Below are 22,432 nucleotides of genomic sequence, written 5' to 3' on the forward strand. Positions count from 1 at the left end.
CAGTGGGCCTCAATGGGCTTTGCAGGATAAGCGTAAACATTTTGAAGCTAATTCTGCAAAGATCCAAACTAGTGTAAAAAATTTAGATGTAGTTCCCTATCGAATGCCATGATGTGCCATTTCTTAGATACGGCGCCCACATGGTGGTTAGTGGGGCGATAAGGGGCGTACGAAAAGTGGTGCTGCACTGGGTGAAGTGCCACTTTTCTTAAATCTGGCCCGAAGTGTGTATGAGGATACCACACATGTATAAAGAAGCACACAGATGACAAAAGAAGCAAGCAGCCTATTGGCAACATCCACATCCAGCTACTGGCCCTTCACAAGAGCAAGCAAAAAATAAGTGAACAAAGAGGGAGTGGGAGAGAAAGGTGTGGGAGAGAAATTGACGAGTGGGTGGTAGTGGGTGGGAAGCAGCAGGAAGTGAGTGGATATGGGAGAGAACGAGGAAAGCAGTGCTCTCCCGTGAAGTGCTAAAATACAAATGAAACAATCTCAGAAAAAGAAGGATACAACTCATCCAATCAAAATAATGGGGAAGAAGTTTTGTTTGAAGACGTGCTAAATTGAGATAGCTAGTAACAACATTTGGGTTTTTGGAAATTTGCCTACAGAGGACCAACCGAACAGTATGCATAATCGAGGTAGAAAGCAAAATTGTACCCAAGAAAATCAACAGCAAAGTAACGAGGTCTGTTTTGGTCACCTGCTTCTCATGTGAAAATACCATTTTAGGAACGCGAATAATTGCTTCATTGTATTTGTTCGAACTGATGTGTTTTCTGTTATTGATCAAATATGGTTAACATGTATGCCGCTTTTGATGTAATAAAACTCTCATATTAAACTCGCATCATTCCTATTTGACTGCTTACTTGTGAACTGCAGATGAGATCGCATTTTGCCCTCTGTCACCCCAGCCCTTGTAGTCCCAAAATGAAAAGAAAACAATTTGAAACTGGTGAAGGTTTTCACTTCTGGTGCAGAATAGTAGGTCTAGCTGTGGACAGTGGACATACAAGCCTACATTTGGGAAGAGAAAGAAGGGAGATTAAGAAAAAAATTGGAAAATTTCGTTTTCCCTTTAACTTGCATCGAAGTGGAGTATTTTGGCTGGAGTAAATTCGAATTTCTATTTCTCTTCTTTATCCCATTTGTTTGTCCCTACCTCCATTTCCTTTTCAGTCCCTTCTTATCCTTCTTTTATTTTTTCGCCATTTAGTTTTCTTTCAATATTTTCCTCTGTCGTATCAATTTCTCCTTTATAGTGTCCTCCTAATACTCCCACCTCACTTCTCTTTCCACAGAGTTAACAGTGCCAGGGTAAATGTAAGTCCTCTGTTTTAATAATTAAATCATCAGTGATCTAATTGCAAGGCATGTGTTGTGTCCACCTATGGTTCCTGTGCAAGGCAGAAGAGGAACAGTGACGGCATCAGTGAATCCATGAAGGAGCTTATTAGTTGCTCTACCAAAGACCAATTCCTTTCTTTTATAATCCCGAATGGAAACTTTAAATGGCAGAATATAACCATCCACAAGATGCAGTTGACTGACACAAAGCTTAAAGAACACGTCAATTAATCATTTGTGGAAAGGAGTGGCCCAAACAAGCTAATTGGTAACAGGGTTGATCCAAAGCCTACTCTTGTGCATCTGTACATAGAAAGAGCTCTTTACTATGTTAGACCTTAAAATGAAAATTGACAACAATGTTATTAACACAAAAATGCACAGATGAGAATTACACAATAGATGTGAAATACTAGTGGAGACAGACCTTGAGATTTAAAGTACAGGGTTTAAGGCATAAATATATATGTTTATTTTTACCTCCATGAATATCTCAAAGGGGGACACATCCCTACAGGCACTCTACCAAATACTGACAGCATCACAGTAATATGCCTTGTTCACGGAGAAAGTTGTGGATGTTCATTTTAAGCAGGGAAGGGGCCAGGCTGGAATCCCACTCTGCATGGCAAGAGACAGGCACAGGTACATTTATTACTATACTACCTTACTAAAGGCCTGGGATTAAATTGTAGATCAATCTGGAGATTTTGCTGATAACTACATCACGAGTGACTTGGCATTATGGCACCCAGAAATAAACATCAGATCGTGAATATGTGAGGCAATCTTGACTCACATTGGTACTGCAAGTAGCTCCACCAAGATCAATTGAGAACAGAGGATACAATTGTCAATTTGCTCCTCATCCAACAGCTGCCTACCTGCAAAGTAGCAGAGCACCATGCTGTAGGAAGAGTGGTACAAGTATAGGATGTCCTTTCCAATTAAAGACCATGGGCCTGATTCAGAAAGGGTCTCCACACTTGTGGCAGATGCTGCAGTCATGGGAAAATCTTCACACTCAGAACAGAATCTCCACCAGCACAATGAGAATTCTCACTGCAGTGATTCCACCACAAACGTGGAGACTTCCCCATGACTGTGGGGCCTCCACCACGAGTGTAGAGGCTCTTTATGAATCAGACCCCATGTTCGCAATTGTACCCGTGCACACCATATAATTGACCCCGCTAGTGAGACCCAGTTCAGGGGATAACATCCTCCAAGGATACCAATTCACATGTGCATTTGATAGGTGGGATGAGTTCTGAAAATAAAACCTTCATTCACTCAATTATATACCATACCACAGATGATGACCATCACCTACTCACTCCTATCTATATGACCTGCCTAAACTAAATGACTCAGAAAACAAAGAACACTTGCACCCCCATACGAAATTAAAATTCAGTTTAGAAAACATCAGAGAATGACACCGTTGATCATTTGGTTGAGGTACTCAATGTATATTTGTAATCTTGGAATATGAACTGATGTACAAGACTTGCAAAGAAAAGACATACATGAATTGCTTAGGACATGATAAATACTTAATGAAAAAGTTTTTTATGATGGTCGAAAATCACATAGGTAATGGTCTGGTAAGAAAAGCACATACTGAAAGGCATACATGAACACCTCTTGTGCCCCATGTTCTGTGGGTTTTGCTCATAAGGCTCATGTTGTTTTTCCCCTGCAGCACCTCCTGGCTTCCTGCAAACCATTGTTTCCCTCCCAGAGCTCTTCATCCCTTTGAACCTGCTGTACTGTTGCTCCCCCTGGATACACTCTCATAAGAGTGTCACAGGATTCCTAGGGGCATATTTAGACTCTGTTTGCGCCGGAATTGCGTCGTTTTTTTTGACGCAATTCCGACGCAAAACTAACTCCATATTTATACTTTGGCGTTAGACGCGTCTAGCGCCAAAGTCCATGGAGTTTGCGTCATTTTTTAGCGTGGACACCTACTTTGCGTTAAAGATATGCAAGGTAGGCGTTCCCATCTAAAAAATTGACTCTGAGGCATGTGTGCCGTATTTACACTCCCGGGCAAAATTCACGCCCGGGAGTGGGCGGGTCAAAAAAAATGCCGTCCAGCCGCTTTTGCGCCGTTTTTTAGCGCCTGGACAAGGCAGGCGTTAAGGGACCTGTGGGCTCGGAAGGAGCCCAGAGGTGCCCTCCCATGCCCCCAGGGACACCCCCTGCCACCCTTGCCCACCCCAGGAGGACACCCAAGGATGGAGGGACCCATCCCAGGGAACTTAATGTAAGTTCAGGTAAGTATTTTTTGTAAAAAAAATTGTGGCATAGGGGGGCCTGATTTGTGCCCCCCTACATGCCACTATGCCCAATGACCATGCCCAGGGGACAAAAGTCCCCTGGGCATGGCCATTGGGCAAGGGGGCATGACTCCTGTCTTTGCTAAGACAGGAGTCATTTCAATGGGGGTTGGGAGTCGAAAAAAATGGCGCAAATCAGGTTGAGGCGAAAAATTTGCCTCAGCCTGACTTGCCCCATTTTTTGGCGCCCAAGCTCCATATTCCCCTACGCCGGCGCTGCCTGGTGTACGTCATTTTTTTTCACGCACACCAGGCAGCGCCGCCGTCTAACGCCGGCTAACGTCATTGAATAAATACGGCACCCGCATGGCGCTTCAGAATGGCGTTAGCCGGCGCTAATTTTTTTGACGCAAAACTGCATTAGCGCAGTTTTGCGTCAAAAAGTATAAACATGGCCCCTAGTTTATTAGCTCTGTCTGCAATTACCTATTGCATGTAACCATTTAGGGGTATTTTTCCACTTGCTTTTGTTATTGGCACCAACTGGCATGACCAATTGAAACTAATGGCTAATTCTCTTGGTTCCGGAAGTTTGGTTAATTTATTCCAACCGTCACTTGCACCTGCCATCAGCCAAGGTCACATATGTTAGGTTAACACGTTTTCTCCCAGGTTTTCATTAGAACTTTCCAGCCTTTTCCGTGTTAGCCTCATGCCCTTCTGGAACAGTCTTCCCATTGGCTATAATTATCCCATGTGAACCTGAGTCGGAGCTTGGCTTTGTTCCAGTTCTGCACAAGCATTTTCCCTGCACTCACCTTCTAAGTTGCCCAGAACCTCCAGACCTCTAGTCTTCCAAACCTTCCTGTGATCTTGACTCCATCAATGTCTTCAGTGTCTTTACGTCCAGAGCTGCGATTCTACCTTCTCTTGTGGCTTCTTGCTCCTCAGCCTTTTGCCTTCCTCTGGATTCAAGTTGAAGAATCTAGACTAGGCTTAGTACTTGATCCTCAGGTTAATGCACACTAATCCTTAGTTAAGTTTTGAGAATTGCCTAAGGCTGAGTTCCTTCAAAGAGAAAAACACATTCTTGGAAAATAAACATTATGAGTCCCTACGTTTTGAAAGTCTTAGCGCTCTGAACTATATTTTACTCTGAACTGAAGATCTTGTGATTTTCTTGATATGTTTTTGTATTAAGAACTCAAAAAGACTTTGAGCATATATCATGACTTTCGAGTTTTGAATGAAACCCTGTTGTGGTGGACATTCAGAGGAGTGACAGAAAAGTCTAATATTCCTTTGAATTTGTATCTGCTCTGAAGCCTTATTTAGGATGACGCCTGTAAGTGCTCTTGTTGTAAATAACTGTTTAAACACCATATGGTAAGAGCTGTTAGTAAACTATTATTTTTGTTGTTTCTAGTGCTCCGCACTGCATCTACACACAAAGGTCCATGGAGCACTGATCCTCCTGTACAGTGCTGCAAGGCAGCAGAGCAGACCCAGTGAAGCAAGTCTTTTTCTTGTTTTATCCTAACCTCCTTCCCCTTTGAGACCTTGATGAATGAACGTTGGCATTACTTATTTCATTTGCTGCCACAGGTGGGATCAGAGGACAGCATCAGCACTGCGGTTGGATGCAGATGAGTGCATGACAGAAGAAAAGCAGCTTTTAGAGCACCCATAATGGAAGAGATAGATAGGGCGGCTACTAGAACAACATATCTGGCACCCACCACCTCAGTCTGTACCAATGACAACACAGCCACCAGTACGAAAGACACTGCTCACAAGCCTCAAGTGTCCACACAGGGGTAACCTGATAAGCATGTTCAAGGAACAAAGATGCCAGATGTCATAAAAGATTAAATGCTCATTCTAGCAAACAATGAGAGGTTGTATTTCCTGAATAATGTACAGACAAAGGTAATCCAAGTCATTAGGAGAAAAGCACTGAAGCAGCAAAACAGGCAAAAAACCAGAAGTGCACTGCAGTCATTGAGTGACATCAGGCACTGGCAAGAGGTAGTAGTTGTACATTTCCTGTATGGAAACACATGGGACCATAGCTAGTTCTGATGAGTAAGGTGAGCACATTTCCAGAGAACAGAATAACTCTCGCTCACACACAGATCTTATTTTCAGATTCTTTTAGGAAGAAATGTGTGGAAGTACAAGGAGATACAGACTGTGTCATATCAACCAGCAGTGTAGGAAGGGAAGAGCTGCACGGTGACCTCACAGCAATATGTCTACAATGTGATTCGCACAATATCACATGGTGAATGGAGGATAGCCACTGAAATATTAAAACCATGCTGCTACTGTTGTTGTTTTGTTTCTTTTTTGCCGAATTTATTGTGCTAGTACTGATGGGGGAAAGGACCCAAAACTAGCACTTCGAACAGTGGACAGCCTTGCAATCTAACATACTAGGTTTTGGTGGGAGCAGAGTTTCAGATCATTGGTTCATAGAAGGAGAATGTCTGTCCTTTTGCCCTTCTTCCATCCATAGCACGATCTGTAGCCTGGTGATGTTGATGCTGTGTTTGCTATGAATGCCACTGGCTGTGCTGACCTTCCTTGCAAGTAATGGTGACATGTTAGAGCTTAATGCCTTCAATACAATATAGAGAATTTTAAAGGTGATTTGTGGCAACAGAAGATGCCAGTCAGGTGCCTTGTGTGTTACATGTGATGCTGATGATCATCCATAGATCTTTGATAAAACTGGACACAACATAAAGGATGGCCTTAATATCTGGTAATAAAGTGGGATTCTGGGACACTGGTGATCAGGTCATTACCCTTATCAAGAGGTGACTGAGCTAATACATGCATAACATTTCTGATTTCCCATTGGGAAGATAGCATTCACTTTGCAGAACATAAAGAGTTGATTTCCTGACAGATTTTGTTGTTTTCACACTGTAGAAGTTGACATTGAAGGCTGTTACAACTCCCACAGATTCTATACTGTCAATGTATTGGTGGATGTTGACGTGGACTACACCACATATATGACCCACTGAGCAGTTCTGTGCAGGAAGTGTTTTCTGGTAATGATCACTTCCACTAGATGAGTTTAGGGACAAAGTGGAACTCCAAACCCTCTTTTGTATTTAAGTAACATACTAAATAGCACATACACATTTGGATTTACTTCACAATGTTTATTTAAAAAACCCAAGTGAACCAAATTAAATGTGAATGCTAACCACACAGATTGAGAAAATAAAGTCAGCGATGAAGGTCGTGGCCAGTGAAAGCAATGTGGTCATCCCTAACGTGGTTAGCCAGTTCATGGTATCCTAACACCCTATAACTACTACTTAGCGCTATGTTAAATTTCATGATCAAAATGGTATAGTTGATGCCTTGACCTCTCTGATGAGTTTCCTATGGGATGTGTCAAGATTTTCTAAAGCCATGAGGCCTTTGCTACTGTTTTCTTCACTATTTCGTCCCTGGTTTTCTGTTTGTGCACCTGCTGTTAGCCGCTGCTTGATTGTAGATATCATGATAGTGAAACCCTGACTTTCGAGGAGGAATGAGAGAATTGATTAAGATTGGAGGTCAATACTGGTACCACAGTCGACTACATTTGGTGCATGAGAAAGACATTCACAGATAGAGTGGATTTATACATTTGTTAGTTTTGTGTTTTGCCTGCTAACTTTATGTATCAGTACCTGACCAAGGGACAATGTTGGTAGAGCAATCGTTTCCAGGATTTTAACATACATTTAGATCTTCACTGAGATGAAATCAGTGCTCTTAAATTGTTTGGTTGCACATGATTAAGTTGCTTTTATAGTGGTTATCTGTGTGAGATGAATTATTTTAAGTTATAGTATTTTTTTGTTTTTCTACGTTTTTAAGCAAAAAGAATCCCTCTATATATAAAAATCAGGACTTAAAGTACACCAAAAAGTAAGTGATACCTATGGATTTATGAATGTGGAGAATGGCCAACATAAAATTAGTTAGAGATGTTTAATTTAAACATACCACATTCTGGTGGTATTTTATATTATGAAAAAGTACTTTGCAAAGTATTAGGCTCCAAGATCTGCTTCTTTGGAGATGTCACTGTACAATTACATAATTTATAGGTGGAGCTCTACATGAGCATTTTAAATCTCAGGCCAGATTTACTAACTTCTTGCGCAGCACAGTGCAGAAGCCAAATATTCTGTACTGCATCGCATAAGAAAGAGTAAAAGGAGGGAGAGCACCATAACTACAGAGATATGGCTGTCTCCACTTCTTTCCATCAAGCCAGCATTGTATTTTGCTGCTGAGCACCACACAAACACACCTTTGTGTCATAGTGCAAGGATGTGTGTTTGAGTCTAGCAGGTTTTGTACTGGAAGAGTTCCTTTCCAGTACAAAATACTATGCCTAGATAACTTTTAAAGTTTTCTAATTTAAAGTGTGCTATACAGTGCACCACACATGCAGAGTCAGAAAAGGAGAGAGAAATGAAAACATTTCTTCTTTTAACACCTGCTTTGCAGTGGCATTAATTTTCTACACAAACCCGGTCTACTCTTGTTAGTAGATAGAGTATTGTCTCAAAAAAGCATAGGTGGTTGCATGGGAACCCCCATGTACTATCCATGTGACACCTCTTGAAGCTAAGTAACGCAAAGCTACCTTGAGTTACTCCAGACTGACCAAGCACTCCTGGGCCATGCAAGATGGCCTTGCGTGGCTTGGTAAATCTGACTTTAGTGTTGCATTGCTCTTGCATTACCGTGTATGATGCAAGGCCGTGCAACACTTTGATAAATCTGGCCCTATGAATTTTCACTTAGAAAGTACCTAACTAGGATTTTGTGATTTTGCATCTATCTGCATTTCTTTTTGGGCATGGCAATCCACGCATCCTTCCTCGGTATCGCATTTTTGACTACTCAGTAATATATTTTCTTTTGCTGTTTTTTTAATCTATAATGGAATCATTTATGTGTCTAATATTTTATTCAGTTTAACTCTTCTAAATTATGTTTTTCCTGATGAGGAGTGTAGTTTCTAATTTCTAGATCCACTACAGATTCCAGACCTGAATTATGTTGGTCAAAAGTTTGGAATGATCAATATTGGGGTTCAGGTGATTATTGGGGCTCCCACACTAGGTTGAAATGCCAATCTACAACTGTACTACAAACTGCAGCAGCAGTTCTGAGAAATGTTTTAAAAGGCTCCGTTAGCGGGTGCCATAATGCGTGCTGCAGGCCTGCTAGTAGCATTTAATTCAGAGATCCCGGGTACATGGAGTACTTTTTACTAGGGGCTTGCAAGTAAATAAATGTACCAATCAGGTAGATGCCAATTTTACCATGCTTTTAGAGAGAAAGCACAAGCACTTTACCACTGGTTATCATGAAAAAAGTGCTGAGAGTCTATTGCCAACAGTAATGGGTTCAGCAACAGAAGGTAAAAATCTGGGAGAGTCCCTGTAAAAAGGGCCAGGTCCAACAACAGTTATAGCGAAAATTATTTTTTATTCATTTATGTTTACTGCTTGTTCAAAAGTCGAACTTTTTGACACTAGATTCATTGTTAAACCAGCGATTACTTATGCTCACTGTATTTCATTGATTAAATTAGCGCCTTCATTTCTAGCTGTATGACAAACCCAAGCTGTTCCATCTACCACATAGCAACCCTCACCAGCATGTAATGTTAACAATGAAGGTCCCTTGTGCCTAGTGTTCCTGTTCCTACCTGATATGCTCAAAAGAAGCTAGTTGATTATAGCTGACTGTGGAGCTGCTGCACTTGTGCAAATACAAACAATAAGGGGATGAGAAAGAGAAGCATGCATGTCTAGAGACCTAATATATATCTATTTGCAAACTATTGGACATTCCTAACAAAGAATTGACAGAGAACAAAAATATGAAACAAAGAGGCATGTGAGTGACAAAAGTATGTTGTGAGGCACAGGAGGGAAACTAAGAGGAGCACAAAATTTGGGCCTAGAGTAATAAATGCAGTTCTTGTCTGCCATTTGTGGCATTTGGAGGTGGGTGCAAAAAACCTCACAGACAGGCTCAGGTCCTAAACATCTGCAGCTCTTGAAAGGGCCAAAGGCGACCATGTAAAAATGGTGATACCAGCTGCATGCCAGAATTTGAAGGTTGAGTACTGAAAAGATTGGTCATTGCTAATTGTGGCATGGATACTGCGGCACCACCATCATAGCCCAGCTCTGACCCTCAGCAGTAATTCTAATTGTAAGCCAAATCTCAATTACATAATCAGAAACTTTGTAGGGTTTCTCTTAAATACAATTGAAACATAGTGTAACAGGAAAGAGAGTCATAAGTTGTCAGATGCTGCAGTCACACACACGCCTAAATAACAAGCCAGGTCAGCTGATGGAGGAGCAGAACAATTGCCTTTGAGATGTTAGTGCATAAGGTAGAAGACCACCGAGGCTAAGATGTACAGAGTGCACAGAGAGTGAAGAATCATCGAGCCGTACACTACAGCATGGTACTGGAAGATCACAGAGGGAGGCTGTTTGAAGTGCAAAGTTATTGAGAAGCAGAACAAATTAGAGTGAACTGAATGAAGCAGGGAAGAGGGGACAAGAGGGGTACATCAGAGAGAACCATAAAATCAGAAAGCATCAACATTAAAGAGCAGAGGATCACAGAACATCCAGCTGAAGCAAGAAGAGAACTAAAAGAATCAAGACACATTGCACTGCACTGCACTGTGGTAAGGGAAACAAAGTGTGAGGTTCTGTAAACTGTACCTTTAGAGGAAAGTACAGTACTGCAAAATGGAGATGACCTAAGAGAGTCCCTGCAAGGTTTATTAGAGTGAAGTCCAGAATCAAGAAGCACTACTCTGCAGCAGGAATAAAGATTGAGTGGAAGGCAGTGTGAAGTGTGACATCAAAGAGACATTGATAATCATGGAGCAATGGTCTGCCATTGGGGACCGGAGAAGAGAACCCAAATGAGCAAGGCCAGACTGGCCATTCTACCACTCTTTCAGAGCAGTATGGGCTGTGTGACCGGACCATGCCCTCATGGCACCATTCAAGTTGTGGCCTCATGCAGTGTGGGGCTAGTTTGCATAAATTTGTCTGTCAGATTTTTGTTTCAAGTCTAGCCTTACAGGATCCCAACAAGGATCTAGGAAGCCATGGCAAAGCTAATGGTCCTCCTTTACCAGTGCTTGTTTCCTAACAGTAATGGTTTTGCCAATGCTTGTAGAAATTCAGTGCGTGCAATGGTAATGACAATAGAAGTGTTCACCCATTTTGAAACGCAATTTTGTGTATTTCAAAGATGGCTGTCATATTGCATCCACGTGCACCATGAGGGTGATCTTGGAGGTATAAAAAATAACATTACAAGAATCTTGCTCACTACTATGGGCAATGGCACTGCTTGTTCCACAAATCCACAAGCATTGGCAAAGCCAATAGCGGTTGATGTCAAGGGTAGGTGGAGGGTTGTAGGCAGGGGATCAGCAGAGGAGTAGTGGGAAAGAAAGACGAGGGGCAGGAGAGAGAAAAAGAATGTACCCCAGCAATGCTCAATGAAACAAGATTAGAAAGGAGACCAAGGGAGTATGCTTAGGGATGTATAGACACTGTGGGGGTCATTATGACCCTGGTGATCTTCACGTGGCAGTCAGACCGCCGCGGTCTTGGTGGTCCGTCTGCCACAATATGACCATGGTGGAGCAACCACTGTCCAATCGCCAACACCGCCAGGCTGCCGCCAGCCTGCAGCATGGCATTCCCGGCAGTTGTAGGCCCCATGCACATCCCCATTGTGCATTTCACTGCCCAAATTACGGGCAATGGAATGCGTGACGGGTGCTGCTGCACCCGCTGCACTGCCACATTGCAGCTGGCTCCATTAGGAGCTGGCTGCAATGTTAAGGCCCTGTAACCATGATAGGGCCGGCGGGGTTCAGGCCACACAGGCGGCCTGATGGCGGTATGGCATTGGCGGGCAGCGGAATGTCATAATGAGGGCCTGTGTGTTTAGATGCTTAGGATGACTTTGTAGGCACAGTTGTGGAGCGAGACATTGAGGAAGAAAACAAACATGATCTCCCATTGATGGATAAAACTCTAATCACACGGACACCTGCAAATAGAAAAATAGCTTCTAAATGTCAGCAGTGGAAGGAAAAACACAACTAATCTGAAAACATGCTGATACCTAAATCCTTCAGGGGCAGACAAACATTATCGAAACAGGAGCAAGAAATTGAAATAGACGAAAAAAGCCATAAAATTCAATGGCAGACCCGCATTCCTTTCTATTTATATGTTAAAGGTTTGGTTACAATGTTGTCTCTTACAGTTAAAGTTGTCTATATTGATACCACGACAACAGATAAAAACTGATGATTTGTTTGCTCCATTATATAGTGAATAAAATATATTTTTGCAGAAGAGCACTTTTTAGTTAGAGTAAGAGGGATGCACGTTAAGATTGCACCACTCAACATTAAATATTGTCAGCAGCACTCTGTTCAAACAGTTAACCTTGTTACTCGCAGGCCTCTCCTGTAAGCTTGACTCTGTAATAGTGCAATATAGCCTCTCGCCTACAGGTCAGGAGTTCAAATGTGTGCTGGGCTGAAAGTCATTACCTACTGTCAGCCAATAAACATTATGTGAGAAATGCGATGGTAGCCGTGCTAATCCCGCAGGGAAAGAAATGTCGGCCACGAAAAAAATCCACCAGCCTTATTGTTTGTTATTGGTGCTAATTGGCAACCAAGTTAGCTATCGCAGGAAAAAGATTTAGATTAAATTGGCAAGGCAACTGAATCAGCCTTTCATTTTTAAGGAAAGGGTCAAATAGAACAGGCCCAAGGTCAAAGGGCGGTCGTATGGTAGCTTGGGGAAATGAACCTTGACTGTACTCTCTCACTCCCTGAATAATTGGGAGTGTTGTTACAATTGATGAGAAACGGAACAGTGCAAGGCTGTGCGTTGTCTCCATCCCGCCAAGAGAGCTTTTGTGCTGACCTAGAAAAAAAATAGCGCAAGTCACTTTTGACAATAAATTACAGGGGCAACACTTGTGATTTCCTTTTTATGTTTTTGTTCTAATTATTACACTTATGAATAAGGCTTTCAGTTTTATATTTTTACTGATTTTTACACAAAAAGAAGAAAACTCTTATGTGTCCCTGTTTCTAATTTGGAACAAAAACAGAAAAAATGTATTTTATTTAGCCTTCTGTGAACTCACTTAGCGTTATAGGACAGGGAAGAATCCCCGCAAGTAGAAAAATATCAGTGGATATAAACAAGGGGCAATGTAGAGCTATGTGTTTAACAAAAAAAAATATGAAAAATATGCTAAATGTAAATGGTAATGTCAAACAATCAAATACTATAAAAGCGGAAACCTTGAGGTTTAAAATTTATGAATTTGACAATACATTGTTTGAGAATTGAATTATGGAAATGCTTATAACGTATATGAAGGCTCCAGGCTGAGCATTGCAAGCTTTGGATTTCTCCATAAAATGCCATATAAAGGAACCATATCATACAGTAACCTACCATACCATACCATACCATGCTCTGCCATAACGATTAAGATGAAAATAACAAAACATAGCCTATAACAATATAGTATAGTATAGTATGGCATAACATAGACTAGTAAAAAAAAAAAATATAATATAGTGCAATATGATGTGCATAACATAACTGTCAAAAACCCTTTCAGAGAGCCACATGGCAAGCAGGGGTTACTGGGCCCAACCGTGGGGGTTGAGGCCTTTTACTCCTGATGTCCCAGGGCCTGACCAACTATGGGTCCTGAGCAACTGAGCCAAGTACCCCATCTGCACTTGACTTTCAGTGATAGCGCTGGTTGACCAGTCAAAGGCTTCTCAGGGGGAGGGAGAAAGAGTGGGGTGAACACAGGTTCACAGCTCAAAATATGCACAGCAACAATAAAAGATTGCCAGTCACATACTTTCTTTTATGATAAAAGGAGTATTTATTTACAATCTAAAAGTACAATACACCATTAACAAATAATACACACACAGTGCCCTGAGGTCAGAGCTCTAGTGTTTTATAGGCAGGACCCTGACTCCCAATTTCCTCAAGCTTGCAGTAGTGGTTCTTTCTCATTCAGGTTAAGTCCCATTAGTAGTCTGAGTCTCAAGAATCCCACTCTGATTCTTAAAGTCAAAAGTGTTCCAGCACCAAAGCGAAATCTGGTAAGCAAGTTCCCAGAGGTTGTCTGGCCCAAAATCAAAATCACCCACACCCTCAGGATCAGAGTGACCAGATTCTCTGGGCGTTCTCCCTCTGCGGGCGATGAAGCTGCAATGGCTGTCTCCAGTAATTCTTTTACATGTGGCTGGGGAGATCTGCTCTTGATTCTTCTCAAATCACTCACATGTGGACCTGCAACTGCATCGGCTGGCTGGTTCTCTATGCTTCTCTGTTGCTGGGTAAGTTATTCGGTTCTGCTCACATGTAAGAGAGGGGGTGCAACAATTCTGGTACTGGTCATCAGCCACAACTCAGGCCTGCTAGGGTCACCACTGTGGTCGTGTTCCTACATTGACTGTCTTGACCAGACCACACTTCCAGCTTGGTCCAGGGGGCCCCGTTGCCTTACAAAGCCACTGTTCCCACTGTGCATGGGCTCAAGCCCCGTCAGTAGCGGTCTTCCTAGTGGCCCCACCTGACATACATGGCCGCTGACTTAATACTGCACCTGGGCTATGGCCCAAATGGCATAGTAGCAATCTTCACAGAAGCTCCACCTGGAATACGGTGTTGCCGACTTAACACTGCACAAGGGTGATGATCTGTTACGTGCAGCAGAGGTAATGTCTCACTCCATGGAGGCCTTGCTCTGGTATATGGGGGTCGCCAACCTTTTATGCACACGGGCAATGACCCTACCAGTGGTGCAACAGCTCCTCATGCTTTGCTTTGGGGATCTATTTGCTGGGATTTTCCAACTATACATCTTTCCCCCAATGCTCTCTTCTCCCTTACAGGGCATAATGGTCACGGCGAGCAGTAAGGGAATGCTACTAAAGCCTGCAGGGCAAGTGCTCTTGGATTCCCTGGGTTATGTCCTCTCACCTAATTGGGAGACTAGAAGGCCTTCGTACCCAGTCCCGGTTACAGGAAGCGCTTCACCTCCTCAAACAGTATAACTAACTACTTGAAAGTTGACAATGTTTGGAGTCTCAAGCTCTGCTTCTTATAGTCTATTTCCAGAAACCAAATGTGATTCAGAGTCCACATCTTTGAAGTTTATGTTGTGTTTGCTTCCTTTTGAAGTTCCCTCTTGCCTGTTCTCTTTTTCTTCAGAAAGTTGTCTTTCACAGCAGGCATGACTGTAAATCTGATAGTCCCACAACATAGGCCATGGGAGTGACCAGATGTTCACACCTGGATGACTGTTGCAGTGATATGTTATCAAAAGGATACCCCAGAGCATCATCCCTGCCCTTTCATGGTTCTCTTGTCAGCCCCATCTCCGTCCTACGATGTGCCCAGGCCTCTTCCCAGTGACCTCTCTCTAATTCAAAGAGCACCCTTTCAAGTGTACGGGAGAGCCTGCTGCTGCCTTCCTCCTGTGTACCCAACCCAGCAAAATGCAGCAATACACACATCTGTCTGGGGGATTCCTCTACCTCCTTCCTCATGTTGCTCCATTCAGCCCTGGGTCTCCCAAATTGAACCTAGTGTCTTCCCTGTATTATGCAACTCACAGGCACACATGACACCATCACATGCAAATAGCACAAACACACACTACACAGCACTACGGGCCAGATGTAGCAAAGGTTTTTCCCCATTCTATGTCTATGGGAAAAAGTGTTCGTACATATGGCCCTACATCCATTAAGTATTGTATCAGTCACAAGCACACATACACCCAGCACATGCATATAGGATACAAGCACTACATATTTCATGTATTGTTCCAGGCACAGACACACGTATGTGCACAACATGCATCTATCATACACATCCTGCCCCACACATACTGTGCAGTACTATGCAATGTAGCACACAGCAGTGGAACTTTAAATGGGTTAGCTTGTAGGCCTCACTTCAATGACACATGTGAAAGACCTGTTCCTGTCTAGTGGTCAATATACAGTATCCTGCTCCACTGAACTTGAGCTGCTTAACTCCTGGCAAAGGCTGTAGCCTTTCACCACTATGAGGGTAGCACTTTGGGTATCCCTCCTGGTCCAAAAAGAGCAAAGTTCATGTCACAAGCCTATGTCGTGGCACACACAAATGATCCTTGTTCACCCATGACAACGAAAATCAGCATTAGAGATCCAAACATCTTTACAGGTGGGGCACATGGGGCACTTCCATCACCATGCAAAGAACTTTTCTATCCCAGGAATAACCTACTGAAGTATAATACAGTTTAGAACAACACAACAGCATTTTATAGTATACCATTTAACATGACAGAGCAAAACATAGCACATATGCCATTACATATCATCTCCATGTGGTATGATCGGTGTGTTTAATGAATGTCTACCATGGATTTTCTTACCAATTTTGAGCGCAGCCTAGCTCATGGTACAGTAATCGCCTTCGAAGCCATAAGTAAACCAAAACAGCCAACACCCTATTTTACAAAATGATCAGACATCGCAGGTCTGAATTCTTGGGAACCTGCCATTCTCACAGGTACAACTACAGTACACAGTTCTGCCAAAATAAGAGTCCACGTTTCAGAAACGTTTGACCTTTAAGCGTTTTCAGCCTGCGTTCTGTGAGAGTGGAAAGATCATTAATATCATGTACAAATACAAGCGCCTTGACAAAGTAAACTTTATCATTTCATTTGCAGCTTTCCTGGCACCGGGATTACCTGCAAATTCAGGTTCCCTTACATATACTAATCCTTACTTAAAATTACAGTCACTCAGAGAGCTGCCTCCTGCTGGGAAGACAGTGCTCTTAACCCTCTAGTATTGCGTCAGCCAAAATCGCTGTTTAACAGCTGCTCTGCTTTACCAGATAATTGTATAAATATTTTAATTATGGATATCGCGTTTGTTGTTGCGCTTAACAGGATGAATTTAGCAAAAAAAACACTTTCTTGAAATATTAACGTTTTCTGCAGTATACCTTTGTGTCCCTCTATTTTCTATTTGTGCAGCGGAGAACCCACACTTTTAGGTGTAGGAGAATAGAGGCAGCTCATCAGAAACATCCCAGTCAGAATACTGTCCGACATCGATTTTGTGTCCTAAATACCGTTTATGGAAATATTGTTCCATTGGAATTAATAACGGAAAATCTACAGTCAATGGGGCAATTTGGTTTTGTAAACATATAGGACATGATTTTTATGTTACACAAATATTCTGAGTAATATATGCTGGCATACAACCACTTTGTGAGAACTGTTCTGTTGCGATATTCACTAACTGATGCCCGCCTATTTTGCCCCAGACCTGACATTTGAGTAGACCACCTGGAACAGAACGTTTTTGAAATGATCAACAGCTGGACACATCAGTTTTTGGTCTGGCTTCGAATCGCAGCCATCTGCATAAAAAAGTTCTCACGTAATGTAAATATATAAGTGGGCTTTGGCTTCTCCCAGAGGTGTATATCTCTCACTTTATGCTGTTGGCTGTTTGGTGTATCATTTTAGCTCCTTTGGAGAGCTTGCATTGCAAAGTATTATGGACTATTTTACATTCAACAGAACACTGAGTCATCACACATTACATTTGCTATCTCAAAGATGCATTGTATCAAAAGAAATCAAGCGATGTTGTATTGTCTTTGTGCTGCTGCAGGCTATATAAATGTTTCCTCGGGGCTCAAAAGTCAAACCAGAGAATTTGTATTTGCCAATGCTTATGCATTGATAATCATCATAAATAATTGATGGTTAATGGTGCAGTTTAGGTGTGGTATAAATATGTTATTTAGGATTTCTTTTAATAATGAAAGCGGTTCTTGGACAGAGGAATGCAAGTGTCAGGAGGCCTACATACAAGCAAGTAAAATGCCTTAATTTTCAGTAAACCTAGACTTTTGTGGGAAGCAGTGGGTCTTCCATGCCCCTGGACCCTTGTGTCAGTGTAGTTGCTGATCTAGTGAGAGTTTTAGCGTTAAGTAATTGGTGAAAGCATCACTTCATGAATTCATTTACTTCACAGTTTCCACTCATTTTAGTAAAAAAACAAAATTTAAAATTATGCATGTGGCTTAGTTAATGCCACGTAGTGCACGTAGTATTTTAATTATCTGTTAAAACAACACCAGGGGCACAGAGTCTCAAAAGATTCCAGTGACCATAGAGAACTAGCCAGACTTCGTAAAATGATTATTTTTTCAAGGTTGAAATAGCAGTTTAAAACTGCACACGCATTGGCTGCAGTGGCAGGCCTGAGACATGTTGGAAGTGGTAGTTATATGGGTGATACAAAAAGTGCTGCAGGCTCACTAGTAGAATTTAATTCACAGGACTTGGGCACAGGTAGTGTCACTTTACTAGGGACCTCCTAAAGCCAGCAAAAATGAAGTCAGCTAACAGGAGGGTTGAAGGAAAACGAATTATGGTGTAAACCACACCAATGATGCCAGGTCTAACAGTGAGCTTGCAAGGCATTGTCCTAGGAAGGGGTTAGGCCTCTTGTGGGTGGTGAGGAAGGGACATGTGGGGAAGTGGTAATTTTTACTAGGATATTTGTTAGTTTAGCAAAGCGGTGGGACAGGTGTTAGCAGTGAGGAGGTGCAGGTGTGGTAGTTTTTATTGGAATGTTTTTTTTTATGGTTTAGGGAAGAGATGCCTGCTGTGAGTGGCAAAGATAGGGAAGCTGGACAATGGATGTTTGTTATTAGGATGAGTTTGATGGTTTAGGGAGGGTGAAGGCCTGTAGTGCAAGATGAGGGTGGATTCTGTTGTGAGTGGTGAGGGTAGGTGTTTAAAAAACCATATATATATATATATATATATGTATATATATATATATATATATATGCATATTTGCCAACCATAGATGTTTACAGTTTATTAATTATTATGGTTACTTATTATCCTTGTGGTTAGTTTGTCCAATTATTGTACCTTTTTAGTATGGCATCCTACAACCCAGGGTTCTCGGTTTGCTACTGCCAGAATAGACGTTGAGCCCCAACCCTGCCCAGCACAAATAAATTGTCCAATTGTCCTCCTCCATCATCCTCTCTCGAGTCAACTTGCCAGTTTCTGCTTGACATGAGCCTCCAAGCTAGCCTCTTCCTGACTTGAGCTCCATTACCTCCAAGTTAGCCAACACATACCTTAAGTCCACCCTTCCACGATAAGAATTAAAAAACTGACAATACATTACCTTTGCCTTCCTCCATCATGACATGATGTCACCTGATAGTTCCCTTCCTTCCATCTGTAAGTAGTATATCTGTGCACTGTCCTAATCTCCAAAGTCACCACTTACCACAAAGGAAGAATACTTCAACAACCAATTGAATGAGGGAGGTGATTTATATAAATAATTTTACTTTAAAGTCCTATGCAACCATAAACCAAACGACTAACTCCTTCCAGTTATTTTTACTTGAGGTGAAATGCATTGTCTGGTACCTCCCCACAGGCTGTTGTTTTTTTCTGGAAACAGAGTATCTTAAGGTGGCCATAATAGACTCAAACAGAGAAAAATTCACACGAAAAACAAAGTTCTTCTTATTCTAAATGTAGCAGTTAAAACAGCATAGAAGGATTTTCATTCTGCAACATGAAACAAGAAGGAAAAACAGAGTGAGTTGAAATTCCTAGACAAAGACCAGCATAAATTGAACAGCACGGTGTACAGTGGGAGACATTTACTAAAGTAAGCACAATGAACATTTAAGTCACAGAAGGAGGTTAGCTTTGGTAGAGTGATAAGATAGATTGATTCCTTGCAGGGCATAGATTGTGAATGATAAAATGCACACTGCACCTCCTTGACCTTCCATTGTTTCAAATATACTGTGCACTAGGAAGTCCTTTCTGGTCTGATTAACGGGGATGTTGTGGCAAATTGGCAGGATGCGTGCAGCACATCTCCCTGTCAAGAGTGAGATCTGTTGATGCTGGAAATAGATAAGAGCATAATAGAGTTCACAACTTGAAGGAAGAGCTTTAGGGCATCTATATTTGATGATTGGATGGATGAGGGGGGGAATTAATTAAAACTGACAAACACAGCATTCAGCATGTCCATGGCACATTTATCATGATAAGAAAATTTGAATTTAGATACCCTCCTCAGTCTTTTGGAACCAACAGACTCCCAAGTTGGGTATTGTTAACTTGGCTAAAGTACAAAACGGCTACGATACACATGATTCAAAAATGTTTATAAAATGTTTTAAAAAGTCAGACTGTACACAAATGGTCCAAATGCATTCTTCTGTCATTGTCTTTCTTGGGAGCAGGGGTGAAATTTTAATCATTGATCACCCACACAATAAAAACGTTTACTTGTTCCTATTATCATCATGATTCATGTTGACCACAAGTTGACAAACACTTAGGGCTTGTCACTTGGGCAACTACTCTGCATTATTGTGAATAACAACTCAAACATGTTTTTGCATAGAAGTAGATACGCTTTGTTCCTGCTTCCGCATGTTGGTGTTGAGACTTGCAGATTTTATTTGTTCTTCCAAATTAGAGACAGACCTGTTGAATAAGAAAAAAAAATCCAAAATGCCAATGAAGTAAAACTTGAAGGGTTTACACTGAATCAAATGATCACCAAAGCATGAAATAGCAAGTTTTACACAATCAAATCCATCTTATAAATCATCATTTGGCATTCATTGATGCAGGTTATCTAGTCAAAGTGTAGTGTTCATCTACCTATCTAGGCTTCTCTTTTTCCTCATTGCAGCAATCTACATAAGTTCTGCAGTGCAGTCCTTTACATTTTAAATTTCAGCTCAGGAAGGGAATGTAGGGTTAGGCATGGGAGGAAGATCTCTTTTTTATTTTTCAGGAAACAGTCTCCATGCTGACTTGAATTCCAATGATTGCTCAATACAAAGCTTATGGTTGACTCAAAGGGCCAGATTTACAAGGCCCTTGCACCACCGGAGTGTCACTTTTTGTGAAGCTCCAGTGGTGATGTGCAGTGCGCCTTGCAAATATGGGCCCCTCCGACACAGTTTTCTGTGTCAGAGTGGTGTGCAATGGATGTTTCTCTGGGTGTTCCACTGCAACACGCATTGCTTTCGAAGCTGCCCCAGATTCACAAAAAGTTGTAAATCTGTGGCAGTGCTAAAAACTATGCCACCCCTTATCACAACAAGGAGGAATACTTTTATTCCTCCTTGTTTTTGCTTTTTCCATGCGTGCTGCATGCTGCAGCACACATAGAAAGAGCAAAAGACCATGAATGATTGTTTATATGCAGGAAGGTGTCCCTTCCTGCACATAAACAATAATTCAAAACTGACGATTTGCTACTTCTATGTGTGCTGCATTCTGCACACATAGAAATGCCAAATTGACATTGCAAGTTCTTTATGTGCCGGAAGGGACACCTTCCTGCACATACAGAATCATTACCTTCAATGCAGACAACCTTGCACTATGGTGCAAGGATGCCTGCATTGGTGCTGGTAGCTATATTTAGTGCCGGCGCAGGGGAAACACAAGGGTGCCCCGTATTTTAGTAAATATGGCATATCCCAGCATTTCTAAAGTGATGCAGTACTGCAAATTGTAGCACAGCACCGGCTGTGCCACTTTGTAGTAAATCTGACCCCAAGTTTCTATTAGTTTTCCTCATTTGTCACCACTCGACACCGCTCATTCACCAGGCCAAATGGCAGTGCCACCCATTACTTTTTAGCACAAACTTGTCCATTTACATTTATTTACATTAGCTGAACACCAAATTTAAAAAGTGCTTTTCCAGGTTTTCGGTTGTGTTATTGATTTTTTTAGTCTTGAAAGAAGAGTTCACCCTCACATTTATGTGGTTTATCTGAAGAATTATTTCTCACCACACTAGTGATGTCAAGAACCTGAATTTGTCCATGGTTGTGTCTTCTGGAGCCTTAAACCTTTTGGGTATGAAATGTTTGCTCATTTTAATCATTGTCAGTCTCACCATGTTTGGAGGAGTGCAACAGGTCCTTCAGATGTTGACACCTGCCCCAGTTGTACCACAAACATGCTCCAAAGATTCAGTGGCTACAGGAAAGGCCAGATACTTCACTGCCAGCTTGCTGAGTTGTCGTTACTATTTCATTCTCCTATATCAATAGTTCAATCGGTCTTGACTGAGGTAGATCTCTGTTGGGTCATCCAAATAGTCCTGTACCATCCTGTTAAATATGGTTGTTGGCAATGATTAACAAATGACAGCTGATGCACAGAATCATCACACTACCTCTACAGTGCCACAGTCATTCTAGAGCTTAGGTGCTATATCACTGGGGTTTAGCGTCTAGAGCACATTTCTTGCCAAATAAATCCTTGAACATTATACAGGTGGAAGAAGCACTTCAATATACAGTATTTGTAATACTCCACATTAAAGTACAATTGATAGTTCACCCTTCAATGACTGAGGTCTGAAATTGGAAAGAGATATTATCAACATGATTGCTTCTGTTTCAAAAGAATCTTTATTATTTCAGTAGCCCAATTGATAAAATTCTGCCAGCCAATACAGTGCATCCAATTCTTAAAATCTAAAGTGTAGTCAGTAGGAGATACACCAGGGATTAACATGGCAAGAACTTTATTCATCTGTGGCATTG

The sequence above is a fragment of the Pleurodeles waltl genome, chromosome 4_1 (assembly GCF_031143425.1).
Source record: "Pleurodeles waltl isolate 20211129_DDA chromosome 4_1, aPleWal1.hap1.20221129, whole genome shotgun sequence".
Taxonomy (NCBI): Eukaryota; Metazoa; Chordata; class Amphibia; order Caudata; family Salamandridae; genus Pleurodeles; species Pleurodeles waltl.